General features: G+C 41.2%; 1 pseudogene; it reads right to left on the reverse strand.

Annotated features, from left to right (window-relative positions):
- Nucleotides 1-7,388: 7,388 nt before the first annotated feature.
- On the reverse strand, nucleotides 7,389-9,450 carry LOC114696900 (annotated as a pseudogene).
- Nucleotides 9,451-13,707: the final 4,257 nt, after the last annotated feature.

Raw genomic sequence — 13,707 nt, forward strand, 5'->3', positions numbered from 1 at the left:
TGTTTGTCCCCAAATTTCTTTATACCGATTGCACTTGTTCCTGTAACTAAATGGTTTTGTTAAATAGTGGCTTGATAATTCTATGAAAGGGAAAGAAAAGGATTATTTCTCTGGGAACAATTTCAAATGCTTAGAATTGCAAAAATGAATTTTCCAGGAGAAATTGCTTTGGATAGGAAACCTGATTTTGTCAGTACTGAGGATTGAGTCTAGGGTCTTGCACATGCTAAGAAAGCACTTTCCTCGCTGGGTTATAACCTTAGCCCTTCCCTATAGGAAGACTTCTCTGTCCTGCCAGCCAGTTCCCAAATGACCACATAGAGACTTGTTATTAATGATAAATTATTGACCAATAGCTCAGGCTTGTTACTAGCTAACTCTTATATTTTAAATTAACCCATATTTCTTACATATGCTCTGGCACATGGCTGGTACCTCTTTTTTTTTTTTTAAAAACACAGCAAGTTTGTCTTGCTTCTCTCTGCATCTTCTTGTGACCCTGAGATTCCTCCCCCTTCTTCATGCTCTCTTTTTGTCTGCAAGTCCTGCCTAACCTCTACCTGCCCAACTATTAGCCAGTCAGCTTCTTTGTTAAACCAATCACAGTGACATGTATTCGCACAGTGTAAAGGAATATTCCACATTCTCCCCTGTTTACTTTTTGTTTCGAGACTAAGTTGACCTGGCTGGTCTTGAGTTTACTCTGTAGTCCAGGCTGGCCTCAAACTTGCAATCCTCCTGTTTTAGCCTCCAAAATATCTGGAATTATAGGCCTGCACCATTAGACCCAGCTGGAAAAATCATTTTTTAAACCAGGAAAATATACCTATAAAGGTGTTACTATTGTATTTCTTTAGAAGACTGTTATTTAAAAGGCAGTAGTATGAAAACAAACCTCCATAGGGTGCTCCAGAAGACTGGAGCCAGAAGCAAAATGACAAATTTAACCCTGACTTTATGCTACTGAGTGTCCTAAAGAAAAATTGCTCTTGGCATTTAAAAACAGAAGGCAAAGATAAAATCTGAAGTTGGTTTATAGATGCATATGAAATGCTTGAACTAGAAATAACAATGTTATCTGAGTATGGTGGCATATACCTGTAATCTCAGCACTTAGGAGATAGAGTCAGGAAGATCACTATTCAAGGTCAGGATGAGAGATGTTAGACCGTCAAGAAAACAAACCAACACACACACAGAAAGCAAAACAAATAAGTAAATACAAAATACACAGAGTGCTTAAGTTGTATATACCTCTTCATAATTCTCCATGCATCAGATAGTTTCAGTTCATCTGCCCTGAGGTAAGGATGCTTCTTATTTGGTAGGAATCATGATTATAATCTATAGAATTCATGTTTCTCGGGCATGTTAAATAAAGGATTAGAAATCTGAGAGAAATGAACAGTGATTTTCTGTACTGGGAAAAGAAGATGCATTCCTGCTACTGTGCCCCCACCCCCATGCCACTGGGGGGCAGGCAGGCCTCATTAGTCGTGGTCCTCACCTGGCTCCTTTTCAATACAGAGAACCAGGAAGCTATCAGCAATGGATCACTCAGTCCACAGAATGAAATCTTATTGCCCACATGGTTCAAGTAGACTAACATGACAGGTGACAGTCCTGGGTTGCCATGCTACTTGAAGCTGTTCAGGTTGGTATAGCTGAAGTTTTCCTGGTCCTGCCTGGCCCACAATCAGGACAAATCTCTCTCATCCGCCAGTCCTGAAGCTGCTTAGACCCAACCAAGTAAACACAGAGACTTATATTGCTTACAAATTGTATGGCTGCAGCAGGCTTCTTGTTATCTAGTTCTTATATTTTAAATTAACCCATATCTATTAGTCTATAAGTTGTCATGTAGCTCGTGGCTTACCGGCACCTTACATCTTTTTGTCATGGTGGCAGCTGGCAGCGTCTCTCTGCCTCAGCCTTCCACTACCCAGAATTCTCCTCTCTTCTTGTCCCGCCTATACTTCCTGCCTGGCTACTGGCCAATCAGCACTTTATTTATACAGAGCGATATCCACAGCAGGTTGGAAATAAACCAAGTAGAAATGTGGGGCATCTGGGAGGGACATCTCTCTCATTGCACAGACTCCTGGGATCCATCCTTCTAGGAAGGAAAGTGGCCCTTCCTTATCACTGCACCAGGTCTTTGTAAGAATACACTGTAGGTACAGGGGATGATCTTCTCAGAGAGTGGTCCACCAGAATTCCTGTAGCTGGGTCACCTCTAATAGCTTGCTTATAGAGGACCCTGTCAGCAGAAGGTCTAGGTTGATTCTCTGTCATTTTTCCTTGCAATGACTAGGGTAGCTTACTTAACTTTCTCAAGTTTACCAATACTTTGTTTAAAAGATTAAATGTAAGAATGCATGAGAACCCTAAAGGCTGGCTTCCAGCCCCTTTAAACCTTTTACAGAAAAGTTTTTAAACACAAATCTGTGAAATCTTCACAATTCTGTGCATATTTTCATGCTCATAGTTCATGATATTCACCAAACACCAAAGTAGTGTGGGATTAAAACCACAGCTAAACAAGATAAACTTAAGGCTTTTTTGTTCAGATCCCTGCTTCTCCACTGTTGAAGGACCACCTGAAGATCTTGCTAAAATATTGGTTTGCAAGCAGCAGGGTTGGGAGGAGCTCCACAGTCTCAGTAAACTCCCAGGTGATGCTAATCTGGCTGACCCATGGACTCACTATTTTTTTTTAACATTTTTTTTAATTAAGAGATTTTCTATTCATTTTACATACCAACCACAGATTTCCCTCCTCCCACCCCCTAGCCTTCCCTCTCAACCCACCCCCCATTCCCTCTTCCTCCAAGGCAAGGTATCCCATGGGGAATCAGCAGAACCTGGTACATTCAGTTGAGGTAGGTCCAAGCCCCTCCTTCCTGCACCAAGGCTGCACAAAGTGTCTCACCATAGGTACTAGGTTCCAAAAAGCCTGCCTATGCACTAGGGACAGGCCTGCCTGAGGGCCTCCCTCTACAGTTCAAGCTAAACAACTGTCTGGCTTATCCAGAGGGCCTAGTCCAGTACCAAGGGGGCTCCTCAGCTATTGGTCCACAGTTCATGAGTTTTCACTAGTTTGGCTAATTGTCTCTGTACTTTTTCCAGTCATGGTCTCAATATCCCTTGCTCATAGAATCCCCCCTCTCTCTCATCGATTGAACTACTGGATCTCCACCTGGGACCTGGCTGTGGATCTCTGCATCTGCTTCCATCAGTCACTGGATGAGGGTTCTATGATGACAGTTAGGGTATTCAGTCATCCAATCAACAGAGTACGCCATCTCAGGCACCCTCTTGACTATTGCCAGTAGTCTATGGTAGAGTCATGCTTGTGGATTTCTGGGGACCTCCCTAGCACTCTGTTTCTCCCTATTCCCATGGTGTCTTCATTTATCATGGTATCTCTTTCATTGCTCTCCCACTCTATTCCCATTCCAGCTCGAACCTCCCACTCCCCTAAGCTCTCATCCCCCGTTCCTTGCCTATCACTACCCCCCTCAGCCCCAGTTTGCTCATGTAGATCTCATCCATTTCTCCATCACTGGGCAATCCATGCATCCTTCCTAGAGATGGACCCACTCTGAATGAGACCTTAACATACAGGTCTTAATCAATTTGGGTTACTGAGTCTATTTAATGATCATAAACATACTATTTATTTCTCTGGGTTCTGGAGACAAAAAACCCAAGTCAAGGCACTGATGAAGGCCTGCTCTGTCCTCATATAGTGGAAGACACCCCTTACATGGATGAGGTCACTTATGGACATTAATCCCACTCACAAAAACTTCATCCCCACAATTTAATCTCTTCCATACCTTCTTACACCTAGAGGGTAGGATCTCAGCATATGAATTTGGTGGGGTTGGGGCATGAGTACTGAAGCCACGTGTATTAATTTCCTCCCTCAGTGTGCAAAGGCACTGCAGTGCTCCTGGAAGTATGAGTGCTGAAGCTAGATAGCCAGGTTTGCTTTCTGGCTTTGTTCCTCCATTAGTCTTGGTCAAACTACTGTACCACTTCCTGCCTCACTTTTCTCATCCGTTAAATGCGGGTAAAGTAGTATTGCACCTCACTAATAATTAAACCATAACAATGTCTGGAACACATAAGTGCTCTGTAGAGCTGGCTGTTGTTCTTAGCTTACATATCAGCTTGTGAAGTCCATTCTTAGATGCCATATTCTTAGTTCTTATCTGACTCAGGTGACCCAATGTTCTGGATTGCTTATGTCCCAAGGAATGCCTCCAAAATGGTATCAAGGGTCAAATAATTTTGGAAACATAAAGTTATATCTCTTGGGGACATTGGGACCATGGTACCCTCAGCATTTGTAAGGGATTGACTTTAAGACCCACACATATACCATAATCTATGGATGTACCAATTCCTTATATAAAATAATATATAGTCTACCCACATCATCCTGTGTACTTTAAAATAGTTCTAGCTTAATATAAATGTCATCTACATAGTTGTTTTCTGCCCATGTAAGCTGTAGTTTCCATACATGGTGCCCTGCAGCAGAGATCGTGGTGGCGTGTTTCTGCAGCCCAGGGGGCTGTACCAAAGGTGTGTCCCTGAGACCAAAGTGGAACAAAGCTTTTGGTTTCAGCCCTGACCAGCAGCAGAGCTCCCCACCTAGGGTGCACTCCTTGCTACAGGGCAAGGCATGGAGGATACATTCTATTACTGTTGCCTGGGCCTTTGCCATAGGCAATCAGGCCCTCAGCTCACTGTGGACAAGTGTACAGATGTGTAACTTGGAGAGGAGAGCTTCCCATCCAGCGCTCTGTCTATGCAATACAATGTACTTTTATTTCACCCATTGATGAGTATTTGTAGAGCTTATAGTTTTTCAAGAACACAGGAAAGTAACGGCTCCCCTCCCCAGTCCTACCTTTTGGGTCTAAGCTGTTCTTTTTCTGGAAAAAAAAATGAAGCTTGTGGCTAAATACTGAAATAAGAAGAGAGCTGTTTTCTGGTATTTCTTTTTTCTTTTTCAAGGGATGTGTCTAGGGCTTGGACAGATGGCTCAGTGGTCAAGAGCACTTGCTGCTCTTGCAGAGGACCTGAGTGGGGTTCCTGGGAGGCGTTTTATGCCCTCTTCTGGCCTCTGCAGGCACCAGGCATGCATTTGATCCACTTGCATGCACACAGACAATACACTCAGACACATAAAGTATGTATAGATATGTTCAGATTAAAAAAACAGACTAGGATTTAGTGTCTGGCAAACAGATTTTTTTCTATTAACAGCAGCTTTATTGAGGCACAATGTATGTAAAGTAGTGTGATGAGTTTTGATGAATGTGCATGCCAGTGCAACCAGCATCATAGTTAACATCCATAGCATTTCCATTACCCCAAAGGTACCTTCCTGCCTCAGACCACCACTGATTTGCTTCTCTCAGGATACAGTGTGGTTCAGCTGGGTCTGGACCTACATGGAAAGGAAGCTGGATAGTTGTATTATTTGATGTCCAACCTGTTTTTGCTCAGTATGCTTTGGGGTTGATTTTTGTTGTTTTGTTTTGTGTATTGTTACTATCAGTGTTGGTAGCAGAATTATTTATACAAACCTTTCAGATAACTGTGTCAGAATTTCTACAGTTATGTGCATGTTATAATAGGCTGTATGCATTTTGAAACAAGCCAGCTCACAATGAGGAGTGTCACCAGAGATGAGGTGCCTTGTACCTATGAAGACTGGGTGGCACAGTGGGATGACTGATCACATAACTGGTCTGTAACATGAAATGCTAAATGATCTTATAATAAAAACACAGTGCTAGATATTGAGGTAAATGCTGAAAGATCAGAGGAAACAAAGGAACAAGCTACTGCCACATCTTACCTCTAGGACTCCTCAGCCTGAAAAGGCTTCAGTTCCTGTCTCCTCACGCCTTATATATTTTTCTCTGCCCAGCCATCACTTCCTTCCTAGTGCTGGGATTAATGGTATGTGTGCTTCCAAAATGCTGGGATTAAAGGTGTGTGCCACGACTGCCTGTCTCTGTTTCTTTCCTAGACTGAGTCAATCTCATGTAATCCAGGTCGGCTTTGATCCAGATGGATCTCTGTCTCCTGAGTGCTAGGATTAAAGGTGTGTGCCACCACTGCCTGGCCTCTATATTTAATCTAGTGGCTTGTTCTGTTCTCTGATCTTCAGGCAAATTTTATGTAGGTACACAATCTATCACCACACTGGTCTGCTACTGACTGTGTGACAAGCAAGTTTTATCGCCACTGAGGCTTGGGGCCCCATTTGTCTTTGCTGCCTCCCAAGGCTCAAGCAGTGTTAGAGGTTGACCACTGAGCTGTGGAACTGGCAGAGGGGGCAGGAGCGAATAGAACGGATGAGTTGGGCTGAGCCAGCCACTTGAAAGGGTCTGAGACCCTGGCCTTCCAGTGGTCACAGGACCCTGTGTCCTGGAGCTCAGGAGTCTTGTGGCAGGCCAGGTGTGACCTCTGTGACTGTGAAATGACTTTGTGAATGGACTCCTCTGATTAGGTAAGATTGTGGACTCCCTCTCTTTTCCTTGCCTCATGCCTTCCCTCCCCTCTCGTCCCTTCTCTCTCTTCCTCCCTTTCTTTGGGAGCACAGACCAAAACAAACAAACAAAAACAAAACATACTTGTGTGATCTTATAAGGAAATAAAGGGACTCACACTCAAACACAACTTTGAAAATAATTGCTCAGTGTTTGTCACCTAAGCTCTTAGGGTTTTCTTTTAAAGAAAAATGAAACAGAACATTAAATGTAGCCAGAAATAGTTTTATTATAACTTCCAAAGATAAAAGATTTTTAACATGCCATTATCAGAAAATAATATGTGGTTTTTTTTTTTTCTGTTTTAAACTATTTATTTTCGAGACAAATTCTCACTCTATAGTTCAGGCTGGCCTCAAAGTAATGCAATTCTCTTACCTCAGCCTCCTAGGTGTTGGAATTACAGGTATGAGCTACTAGGCCTGTCCGTCAGTTCCTATATATGGACTTCTAATCCCAATAGCAGATACAAATGAACAGGTTAAGAGAACTTCATTATTGAGAACACTGAGAAGAACTGACAGACAGTTTTGTATAAGATATGGTGATGAGATTATATACTTGAAATTTTTTGAGGTGTCAAATAAATGTAAATACTTTCTGAAGTCAGTCATAAATAACACAAACAAAAAGCAATTTATTTACAAAAATGTCTTACTTCAACAACAGTTATAGCCAAGAAACAGGTTATCATGTAACAATAAACTAACAGACTCCATTAATTGTGTTTAAGCTATTATGCCCAGAATAGCTTCTCTTAGTAGCTAGAAAGATGTCCTTCTGAGTCCTCCATTTGCACAAGGCAATCATTTAACCAAAGGCGTCTGCGCAAGCAGTACTGGATACCTGAGGGTTCAGATGAGTCACATGTTTCTTGGCTTTCTTCTCCTCCTTATTTAGTTTTCTACTTTTCTCCTCTGCTGACTCTTCCTCTTTTTCTCCTCCACTGTGAGCTCTCTCTCAGCTTCCTCTTTATTGTCAGCTCTTTTCTCTTTCTTTGTCCTGAACACCAACAGAAACTGCTTTGTTATAGACTTTCCTGGTTCCGAGCAATTTTAATTACAAATAATTAAATCCTGGATACAAGGAAGATATCTAAGAAGAGTAGCCCTGTGCACAGTCCAGTCACAGCAAAGTACCATCATTGTAGTCTTCTACGGTCCCTTCAAATTTTAAGCAGAATGGCCTCCAGTTCTCTTTAGCGGATTCTTATTTGAGTTCTTCCGGATCTAATACATCTACCCTGAGTTTCTAGGAATTTTCATGGAACTCAGAATAGATTTGGTCATCTACTTTGGTGAGTTTCAGGAAATGGGTCAACTGAGGAAGTCAGTTTGTAATAGACTTTGACATGCTGTGTCAGCTGAATGGCCCAAGTCATCTCAATATCAGATTTGTTGCTATACGACTCAGCTTAGATTAGAGAGAAAGAGCATGGATGACAGACAGCACCTCCCCCAGAAACTGGCTGTAAGATTTCACTGGCAATATCTATGTTATAGCCAATAGTATGAGAGTTTAAGTGCTGTCAATGATTGCATTCTGGGGCCAGCTCTCTGCAAGCAGTTCCATGGCACTTCACATCATAGGAGTCTTCTCACCTGCCTTCCCTGCATGTAAGCTCTCAGAAGTATTCCTATTCTCCATACAATGTATAAACATAATCTCATGTGCTCTCTCTAAATCCTTCTCATCACAATATTGAACAACTCAAAACCAAAGGGATTAATTTAAGCAGAAATCCCCTGTAGACTGTCCGACATCCACATCTCTTCTACTATGAAACACTGGTTAAAAATTATTTGCATTCGTGTGTGTGTGTGTGTGTGTGTGTGTGTGTGTGTGTGTGTGTGTGTACATGGTATGTACATGTGAGTGCAAATACCAGAGGAAGACAGAAGTGGTCATTGGATTCCCTGGAACTGGAGTTACAGGCAGTTGTGAGCTTCTCAATTGAGGAGACAAGGGATTGAATTCGGGTCCTCTGCAAGAACAGTGTTTACTCTTAGCTTCTGAACTATTTTTCCAGTCCCCCAAACACCATTTTAAGTATCCAAATAGATGAAAATTGTTGTCATTTTCAAACGAACTCAGTAGCATGCCACATGCAGATGGGAAAGCTACATATTCTAGACGTGATGCTTTCAAGGAGAAGTGAGAAGAAACTAAAAGGGAAAGTTGTAGAAAAGAAGGTTCCCCTGAATCTCGTAGATGTGACAGAAGGAAAGGATGCTTGGTCTGATAATAGCATGATACCTGAGATGAATCTGTTAAAAAGAGAAACACACACACACACACACACACACACACACACACACACACACCATATGTATGTTAAAAAGATGAATATGTTATATGGCTCATTGTTCTGGTCCAATGTGGAGCACATCTTACTGCTGTTGGCAGATTCCCAGGGTGGCATGGAACGTCACATGGGGAGAGAAAAGCAGGGACTGAGGGACCCAGGCAAACTGTCCTTGATAACAGACCTACTCTCAAGATAAATCATTATTAACCCACTAAGCAATTCATTGAATGAATGGGCTGATCCATTCAGAAGAATCCCCTAGTCATCTTTTAAAGGTTCCACTTGATCAACCCTTTAAACTCTTTACTTTTGAGATGGTGTCTTTCTATGCAGTCTAGGCTAGCCTTGAGCTCAAGAACCTCCTGCCTCAGCTTCCTGAATTCTGAGATTGCAAACATGTGCCACCACCATGCCCAGATTGGTCCTACCTCTTAATATCTCATAAAAGTAATTAAATTTCAACATGAGTTCTGGAGGGAACAAGTAATAACCAGGGGTGAAGGTAGTGAGGAAAAACAGAGTGAAGTGAAAGCCAGTGTGGGTAGAGTCAGCCTGCAGCTTCATCTGGCCAGGAATCTTTATGTCACTTGTCAAAAATTCTAACAAGCCTCTATAGCAAAGTTGAATCTGATGCTCATACCATCTACATGTGCCACAGAAAAAGAAGAAATGTATATGTTATTTTTATTATGAAAACTGGACCAAAATAGCGCAAGAAGGAAGGCCACAAACTACCCTCACTTAAAATTGCTGGTACAAAAATAACCAAAGATGTTTGAAAAGCCACGGGAATCATATTGTTCTCTATTCACCTAAAATTATACTCACATATGCACATGTACACACATATAACACTTGTACACACTTATGTATGTGTGTACATGTGTGTTGCTGGAGGGCTTCTCTCCAGGTTCCCCAAGCCCCGCAGTCCCACAATCCACTTATAAAATAATCACTCAGACGCTTATATCACTTATAAACTGTATGGCCGTGGCAGGCTTCTTGCTAACTGTTCTTTTATCTTAAATTAACCCATTTTTATAAATCTATACCTTGCCACATGGCTGGTGGCTTACCAGAGTCTTTACATGCTGCTTGTCCTGGCGGTGGCTGCAGTGTCTCTCCTCCTTCTTCTTGTTTCTCCAATTCTCCTCTCTCTTTGTCCCGCCTATACTTCCTGCCTGGTCACTGGCCATCAGTGTTTTATTTATAGAGAGTGATATCCACAGCACATGTGTGTGTAGTTTTAATGAAATTATGCCACTTGAGGTGACAATGCTCTCGCCAAGAGCTGTAGATTATCTTGCAAAACCTCCAGCTCCAGGCATGAGAGACTTCCCTTTTAGTTTCTGGTCAGGGGAGTCCAAGAGACTCCCCAAACAACATAGGCTATGGCTGTTGCTCTTTGTTGCCTCCCAGAAGTTGAAGGTAAATCCTTATTGTTGAAGACATGACAAACTTCAGACAGGGGACTCATAGGAGTTAAGCTGATCTGACCCAAAAGCCTCCTCCCTAAGGACTAGTTTTCATAGTACCAGAAAGGGTTAAGCAAGCTGCCAAAGGAGGAAACCAATCAATAGTCCTACCCTACCCTAGACATTTGTAATGTCTATGAACCACAGTGATGAGCATAGCAAGATACCTTTAAATCTGCAGTGGTGGCACTTATATCTTGTGGGTAACCGACAGCTGTCTAGTTAGATTTAAGGCCTGCTGTTCAGGAAGGAAATCATTGCTAACACTGTAAACCAAGCAAACTACCTATGATTGTTGAGGTCATGGATCTTAGAAGAGAACCTACTATTGCCACTTTTACTATTTCCACTTTCCTAAACCAGTAGAACTCCTAACAGAATTCTGAGTACTTATCTTTATACCTGCAGATAGACTTAGCTCTCACTGCTCATCAAAGAAGCTCCTCCCCACTTTTTGCAGCAGATGTAAACAATTACAGAGACCCACAACTGGTCAAAATTTGGAGACAACTGACTGTGGGATTCCCAGCCCCATTTGATACACCTACAATAACCCTACATTTGAAGCTCAGCGAACATCACAGAGAGGGAGTGGAAAGACTGTAAAAACCAGAGGACCAGGAAACCTGCTGTTAGATTGTGTCTTATAATTATGACAGGGAAGCTACAACCATGAAATCTCAGAAACATGGCTACCTAAACAACACCAGCTGACATGCCAATGTAGTTAGGGGAAATCTTGTAAAGTTCCACCCCTTGATGAAGAGTTACAGGTAATTAATAATTTCTCAGAGAGGAAAACTTAGTCTTTATAAAGGATGAGTCCTCTGGTTATCTAACTGGACAGCCCTAACAGCATATACACACAAGTAACACTACATGGCATATATCTTTTCATTTATATATATGTAGCAATAATAATCAAGAAAAAGAGTCCACCAATTTGGTAGGAAGAGAGTGAGAGGTTTGAGGGAGGAGAGGGGGATTTTGTAATTATGTTTTAATTAACAATAAAATAAATTTAAAACAATCAGTAAGTAGATCCTAGCAGTGAAAAAGTACATCATGACCAAAAGGGCTTATCATCATGAGTAAAGATCATATATAATTTGAATAACAATATAATAATTTGAATAATAAGGATTTAGTACTAGAAAATCTACATAGCTAAATACATTAAAATGGAGACAAGGGTCTGATATAAAACAGGATTGACTACTATAAGACTTTGTAGGTTCTGGTGCTCTGAGATTTTAATATTAGATCATATTAAGAAACAAAATGAGAAAAAATACCAAGCAATTTGATTTTGTTAATAGATGCTGAAAAGGCATTCAATATGTATCCTGATTAGAAAAAGGTATAAAAATTTCAATATGATAAACAATGCATACAAAAGCAAGTTTGGAGTATTTGTATCATAGCAGGTTTAAGAGAAGAAAGTTAGATATCACTGTTGTTATTTCAAGGTATTTTATCAGTATTATTTTTTATAAGCTTAAGCCAAGGCAATTAAATAAGAGACCAAAATACATGATATAAATTTAGAAATAAAGGATAAAGTTATAATAGTTATTGTGTGGTAAGACCCATCCTGAATGTGGGTGAAACCATTTCATAAACGGGCTCTGGACAGTGAAAAGGAAAGATCCAGTTGAGCACTGGTAGGTATGAATGCACTCATCTTCTCTCTGCTCTTGACAGTGGATGTGACTAGCTGCTTTAGTTTCTTGCTGACTTTATTTCCCTATTTTGTAGACTTTAACCTAGAATTGTGAGCAAAAATAAACTCTTCCTTCCTAAATTGCTTTTGTCAAGACACTTTATCATAGCAACACCAATGAAACTAGGGCAGAAATTTGTACCAGGAGTGGGGTTGCTGATGAGCAACCTGACCACATGGTAACCATTGTTTGTAATAATTTGAATCCATTAAACATGGAAACTCTAAAGTAAGTGTGCCTGTATCTTAATTCATGTTGGCTCAGTTACTTGTGTAACATTGAGTGACCTTGAGTTGGTCATGTTGCTTCTGCTCTTCTGGGTTTTCTTATTTTTAAGATGTGGATAGTAGTACTTCCTTTAAGGGTTGCTATGATGGTCAGTTGTATTGGCTGCCACTGAGCTATAAAGTGAGAGGGAGTGGTATGAAGAAATAGAATGGGATTGGAGACACTCTCAAAGCCTTAGGAGTCTGGAGTAAACTAAATGTGAAAAATGTGTGTATGTAAGATTGGTTTGTCATTGGTGGTATCTAAAAGAGTTGTACAGATAAGGTAAATAGAAAAAAGAGCAAGTAAAGGCAAGTGTTGATATTCTCAGACAGACTTTTCAGGAACTCTTCCTATTTCTATTTTAGGTAGAGGACCTAGGCATACATAGAATTGGATTCTCCAGAGGTCAAGAGAGCTAAGAGTTTGGGTTCCTGTGTTAGCATGGTGCTAAAAGCAGGCAGGATTAGCATTAAAGAAGTGTGATAATTTAAAGGAAAGTAGGTCATGAGAAATTAGAATTAAATAGTAGGACTTGGAATCTGTTTAATGATTTTAAACCTCGGTTAAACTAACTGAATAAAGAGAGGCCATTTCTCTGTGTTGTATGACCAAAGTCATTGCTGTCACTAAGACAGTGGACTTTCTTGCCAAGGGCAACAATAGAGTGAGAAGGGACTGGCCAGCAAATACCCATTGCCTAAGTGACTCAAAGTTCATGCCCTTTAAATGGTAGGCCTTCTTAAGCATGAAAAATGCATTAATTACATCCCAATGTCCCAACCTTAAGTCTGAACCATCCAGTAGCAGAATCTCACGTACATGTTGTGTATCACATTGTGTAAGTGACATATGTCTGAGACTCTTTGTGATTCATCCAGAAGTTGAATTTCTGCTGAGCTGATAACATCTTAAATCACATGAAGTTTTCAGTTTGCAAAGTACTGTGATGGGACAGGCAGAGGATAGACTGGTTCACTTTGCAAGGGAGAACTTGAAGGCAAGAAATAGGCATAGGTTTTAAGCAAGTCCCAAATCCTACTGGAAGATTCCATTAGATTGTAAAGCTTCAAGCTCTGTCATCCCAGGCCACAGGAGTCATCTTATCTTCTGGGACCACCAGGGCAGTGACCTCCACCTCTGCACCCAGGACCCTTGGCCCAGGGTGGCAATGGCAGCACCATCAACCCTTTTCTGTAGGATAATGCATGCTCACAGCTAGCTGTCACTATTGGCCTGGAACTAGAAGTGCCACAGTCTTCTCTGCTTCCCATTTCTGTCCCTTTCCAGCATAGCTGGTAATACTTCCACTGGTTTAATGCCTCCTCTATTTGTGGCTTCTTCTGCGATGAATG

This window comes from Peromyscus leucopus, chromosome 1 (genome assembly GCF_004664715.2).
Source record: "Peromyscus leucopus breed LL Stock chromosome 1, UCI_PerLeu_2.1, whole genome shotgun sequence".
In the NCBI taxonomy this organism is placed as follows: Eukaryota; Metazoa; Chordata; class Mammalia; order Rodentia; family Cricetidae; genus Peromyscus; species Peromyscus leucopus.